This window comes from Schistocerca nitens, chromosome 11 (genome assembly GCF_023898315.1).
Source record: "Schistocerca nitens isolate TAMUIC-IGC-003100 chromosome 11, iqSchNite1.1, whole genome shotgun sequence".
Lineage (NCBI taxonomy): Eukaryota > Metazoa > Arthropoda > Insecta > Orthoptera > Acrididae > Schistocerca > Schistocerca nitens.
In genome coordinates, this window is record NC_064624.1 from 69,874,039 (window position 1) to 69,880,675 (window position 6,637).

Below are 6,637 nucleotides of genomic sequence, written 5' to 3' on the forward strand. Positions count from 1 at the left end.
GTCTCACTATTAAGTTACCCTTTTTCGTGTGCTTTCAAATTTTCGTTAGCTCATTGGCCGAGTGGTCTACAAAGAAACAAAATGCATCTGAAGAATATTCCCGTGCATATTTACGACGCGAGTAACAATCAGTATGGCTTCTGAATAATACATAAATAATAGAGTTGAACTTTTTATTGCTGATGTTACGACGAAACATGCTTTCCAATGCAGTGGCAACACATATTGATTACTAATGGCCTTCTGTATAATATTCATGTTGATTCTAGAAACAATGTAGTGGAAATAATAGTGCACTGATGAAGCCCTCTTTCTATCGTTACATTCCCGACAACAAACATCGTGAAAACTATAGTTCAGTTCTTTTATCTAGGCGGCTCGCGCATGCCCGCCCAGACGCGGGGGATTGCTGCGTTGCCAGTTGCAAACGACGCACGCGCTAAGAGAAGCAGCGCCATAGTATAGTGTAGTTCGCAAACTTACGTTTAGGGGGGAGCGCGCAGTTTACGAAGTAAAGCCACCACGGCCGCATGAAGCCTTTCGCTGCTACAGAGACGTGCTCCCCGCATTCCGTGCTGTGCGCCATTTTGTCATCACTGCACTGCTCGCCTGTGCTGACACATGGTGTTCCCACTGATTTGACACACTTATCATTAGATTTCACAAAAACTATTGGGCCCAAAAATTTGATTTTTACACATGTTCTTGACTGATACCTTCCCCCCATAAATGACTTAATTTTGTTTCGATGTTCAACGCAGTTACTGTGCAGCATTAAATGTAGTAAACCATTGCACAAAATTTTGAACAGTTTGCAGAGGTAAAAAAAAAGTCCATAGCGTATACTTTCCGTATGGTATTTTAGTTGCCACAATGTTGAGAATGAAATCTGGAAAAGATACCTAAATTTCGTATAAAATTTACTGTATAACAATATCTCATTTAAGTACCAGATAGGTGTCGTATGTAATATTGAGAAATATTCCGTCTTTCGCGACTGTAATAAATCTTTTATTTACACCGGGCGTTTGGCTTTATTTTAAATCACTTCAATCTATCAAAAGGAAGTAGAGAAAATACATTAAACAAAACTTTGGACTTACAAAACCACTAGGACTTATCAGTGAAGTGCTCTGAGCTATGTCAAATATAATTTTTGTGTGTGGCACACACAAACAGCATTTATTTGCTAAAACACTGATCAGCTGACACAAACGTTGAATATTGTATAACCGCAGCACAAAACTACGAAAGGTGACCTTGCAATGGAGGAGACAAAATACTGTCCACTGAAGATGCTTCAAAAGAGAAAAATGCGTCTGGTCTAAATAAGACGCTTATTACAGTTGCAGAAGAGGATTATGTTTCAATACCATTGTAAAACAGCGACTGTGTAACAAAAACAAGAAAGAACGTATTATTCTGTATGTGCCTTACCTTTCATTGTTGTCAATCGCTGCGATTGTCATCTGCATGGCTGTAGTCAGTGTCGCATTCCAAATCATCAGGTCTTAAGAGTGATGGCGATGCGTTCAAGCAGATTGTCAGTTACAATTTCCCTTTCCATGTCCTCCTGTAGCCTTTATGCATGCCGAACACATTCAGCCCACGCTGAAGGAGTAACTCTAAGTGCTTCGTGCAAAAGCCTTTCTGTATCGGCAATTTTAAACGTCACTTTTCGTTCTGCGAAATTGTATTGACAATTACACGGTGGCAAACGCAAAACTATATGTCCATGTTCCTGAACAATACAATCGATTTCATAAACTTTTGTGTGAGGCTTATGGAGCGCTGCAAGTTTCAACATTTCGGCGCGAGTTTGGTTTGCAGTATGTGGTATATTTTTACTTGCAAGCCACAACATGATATCGGCTTTTTTTGGTACTTGTTGTGGGTGTCTCGTGAACAACAGCGGAGTGATAACTCGCATTGTCCATTGCAATCTCAGAGTTTGCAGGCAAGTAACGGAGAAACTGATTCCTGAACCACAATTTAAATGTCTCTGAGTTCATTTCGGAATGTCAATCCCCCGAACTGTTGTTTTTTGCCCGGAACACTAATTTGCTTTCTGGAATGAATCCGGAAGCAGAACCAGCGTGCAGCACAATTATTCGTCCACCTTTACCAACAGGTACATTAAACCCACCCGAACCATCACTCATTTTCCAACACGCTTTTCTTGTGTGATATTGGTTTACCAATGTTTCGTCGAAGAAAAAAAAAATGTTCTTATTCCCTGATTTTCTTACTTCAATAATACGTGTTAAAAACTGTGCCCTTGAAGCTGCGATATCACTACATTGCATTAAAATCTTTCTTTCGTCATTTGTATGTACATCTTTGAATCCAATATTTTTAAGTATCTAGTCATCGAAGTCATGCTACCTTTAAAATTTATGGTTTCACGCATTTCTACAGTGATGTTTTTTTACAGTAGGAAATTCGCCTGTGTTGTACATTGAACCGCGAATTTAAATTTCAAAACCTTTTCTTAAGAATTTACTTTATTTACTAGCGACTCAAGAACAAGAACATTAACACATTTAATCACAGTATGTGAGTGTGGAAGTAGTTATCGATTAAATTTTTCCATGCAAACTGGTACTTCGGAGCTTCGTGTTCGGACACCACACCTCTAGATGGAAGCTAACAGTGAACTAAACTACAGATTCAGTATGTTTTCAGTGAAGAATAAATAAACGAGGGGCAGAATCATTCGTGATTGGTAACGAAAATTATGTATATAATGTGTACAAGTCTGCACTATTGTAGAGGTCCATCTGCTCTTAAAAGAACTTCGGATCAGTTACTGCGGCACTTCGTATGTCGTAATCGAAATTTCAGATAAGGAAAGGAGCCATCCGTCACTGATACTATAAGGAAACTCAAGTGTCAGTAGGACGTGAACAACAATTACTGAATAGCGACAATGATAGGTCACCATACGTGCTAGAAAACACTGATATATAAACTACTGAGCTTTATTTTGCAGGAAGAGTAAAGCCATTGGTGTATTTATTTTTCGTACTTTGCACTGAATGAAGTTCTAGACATTAATTTTAGTATTCAAACACACGCTACCTATTAATGATACCTGCGTCTTTGTCTAAGAGTACGTTAGTCAGGAGCGAAATTGCGTTGAGTTGGATGTACGTACGCAATAAATAGTTTTCTGAAAAGGAGTAATATAGTTGCGATACATTCACGTACGTAATCGTTGATTGCTTACGGCAAGATGGCAGATGGTAATGTACGCAGTATAGGTACGAGCATTGAAGTCAGTACGTAGTTTTGGCGCTGTGTGGTCAGTTAGTACAGAAGTGCTAGTACATTCTGTGAATGGAAATATTAGGCGCTGCAGTGATTAATTGGAGACGCACAGAAGTACTTTGATAACATTGTCACGTGCATCCTTGGACGCAGGTTATGTGTGCAATTATTATCTATATTAGTCTAAGGACTTGTAAATACAGTATTGCCAACCTAACTAATAGTTAAGAGAAGTTTTGGCCGTACATAAAATTAGCAAGTGGATCGAAATCATGAGTTGAGTCGCTTAGTGACCACACCGGTACGGAAACGGAAGACGACAAACAGAAGGCGAAATACAGGACTACCATAAATGATTTCACTCGTTTCCAGAATTCTAAATTTCCAAAGTATGACAACTACAGATACGACTGATGGGTGGATGTAAACTCAGACTCAGCCAGTTTAAACTGTACCCACCACCCCACTGTACGAATGCAGTGCTTTTACTAAATGTCGACAAGGCGACGGAAGAGTTTTCCTTTGCTGGAATACACGAGATATTTGAACAAATGTGGCAGCTACAACCGTGAACGGGGGTGAAGGAGATTTTTGTACGCAGTCAAAATAAGTCAACAGCAGGCACAAGCCGCGAACTCTAAATACAGCAGCAAAGTGTTGGGAAGATCATGCGTCGGCGGTTACACTTCGCACGACAATTAAAAGCGGAAGGTTGCGGCCGGAGCCTTCAGATTCGCGCCACAATGGAGGGAGCACTGGAGGATGAACATGTCGCCCTCGTGCTGAACTTCAGTGACGAAGCAACCTTGCCTTTATATGGAAAGGTGGCTTCCTCCTTAGGGGGTCCATCAAGGGACCGCGTTTTCCCACCCCTACTGCCAGAGCTCAGACAAGGCTTCAGTGTTTCTGTGCTGGCCACTGACAGCGTGTTGCTACGCGAGGTGCGGAACGAACTTTACTACTGCTTTTGTGTTTCGTGTCAGAAGTCCCTCACAGAAGATTTGTAGTGTGCAAAATGTAAACTTGGTGGGTTTATGCTTCTATTCAAGCACGGATCCTATGTGTACACGCGGTACTTCGTAAAATATGGATCTCTGATAATGAATTAATCGTTTATACTGTTTTCCGAAGTTACTTCACGGTCGAAGATCATCTGCGGGCCGAAGTGGCCGTGCGGTTAAAGGCGCTGCAGTCTGGAGTCGCAAGACCGCTACGGTCGCAGGTTCGAATCCTGCCTCGGGCATGGATGTTTGTGGTGTCCTTGGGTTAGTTAGGTTTAGCTAGTTCTAGGGGACTAATGACCTCAGCAATTGAGTCCCATAGTGCTCAGAGCCATTTGAACGATTTTTGCAAAACTTTATTAACGAAGTTTCTCTCGAACGAAACTTTCCAGATAGGACTAAACAAAACTATGATGTCAACAGTTGTGTGTGGTGACCCACAGTGTTGACCTTACGGTCGTTAATTTGAAGCGGCAGAAATCAAACTTGGTATTTGACCCTAAAGTTACTGCAGCTTGCAGGCGTGTGTGTACCGATATGTCGCCTTGTTATATTGTGAGAAACCGCACAGGTAACGGAGTGTTCGGTGGATTTTTTCTTTGCACTTAAGTTTAGATACAAAGCCACTAAATGTGGCACCAGTGCTCCGGTAGTAAAAAAACCGAATATGGCAGACTGCTCAGTCTGTTCGGCATCAGCCAATCACAGCCCAGATAACGCCCGCGCATTATGAACTGTTGAAAATAACTACCGATTGCTACAAAAACTGCTGCCACAGAATAGCCGTTCAAGCCATCGTACTTGGCGCAGCCCTAATGAGCAGAAAGAAAAATTCGAGCACTCGGAGAAATACCAGGGCAGCCAACAGTCAACGGGATCGATAAAATGTTCTGAATGGGCAGCTCATACGAATTAATTACGTTAAAAACTTGAGACATATAAGCTTCTCTGTAAGACTGAAATCAAAATAACTTTGGAAAATACAAGCGGAGACGATTTAGAGTTAAAAGCGCTTGTAATGCTGGAAATGACAGTAAAGTGTTTGTAAGGATACATTCTGAACCTATAATTTGCTCGAGTCTTGACGATCGTATCCCGTCTACACGTATGGCGTGGTGCAGGTAAAATCTGTACTGTCCAGATATAAGGTGGACTGCGCAAAGTATTGTTTGCGTTAAACTGCAAAGTAGGGCCTCAGGTACTAAGACGGGGCTTACAATCCCAGCCGTGTCGTTACTCAACAATGCTGAACGGACGTAGAGGCAAGTGGAGGACGGAGTTGTTTACTCGGAATGCAGCGTTTTGTAGCAGGAAGCGTTGACCGTACTCGCTTCTTGGAAAAAATTAAATACGAAACTTACACGAAGCAGTACACAATGGCCACGGCTTGCAGCGTTCACGAAAGGGGAAGGGGGGGGGGGGGTGTCACGTGACGTGCCCCCCACTTTTGGGACATTTGCTTTCCTACAGCAGGGCGTGTGTGTGTGTGTATGTATGTGTGTGTGTGTGTGTGTGTGTGTGTGTGTGTGTGTGTGTGATTGTCCGCAATGGCACTGATAATGTCGTACTTGGTTGTCAGTAATGTATTGTTAAGTAACTTCGTATGTCGCAATCTCACTTTCATGTTGTCCGCGGCTCGTGGTCTTACGGTAGCGTTCTCGCTTCCTGCACGCGGGGTCCCGGGTTCGATTACCGGCGGTGTCAGGGATTTTCTCTGCCTCGACATGACTGGGTGTTGTGTGTCTTTCATCACCATTTCATCCTCAGTAGGTCGCCGTAGTGGCTTTAAAGAACTTGTGGAGCGGCGGCCGAACCGCCCCAGCCACCAGTGCCATACGCTCATTATTTATTGCGTTCATGTTTCACAATGACAGTTATCTTTCAGTTATTTTTCTTTGATGTTGCGGTGGGAATTGTCTTAATGCATGCAATCTAAATGTGCCGCTGCCCTATCGAAATGATTTTTAAAGCTGAATACAGTCGTGTTGGCTTCCCAGTCTCGCCCAGACAGAATATCGCGTATCCAGTGACGTACTTACCTGTACGACACGTATCACGTTCTACTGTCTGAAGTGTGGAAGCTTTGTTCACAAAAAAAATGTTAAAACTGTTGCCGGTAGTAATGTCAGATTCTACATAGAGAGCGGCAAAGTACAGACTAGTATTCTGTCAGTATGTTCTGAGCTTTAATCTCAGAACAAAGCAGTTTTCTCATTGTTCTAGTCATGTCAGAAGGCAGCAACATGCAGCTCACACTTTTATCTAGCTCTCTCTTTTTCTTTCCTTTTATTTTTTTTCCTTTTCCTTTTCTTTTTTTTTTTCCTTTCCGTTTTTTTTTTTTTTTTTTTTTTTGGTTGCATTTAGGT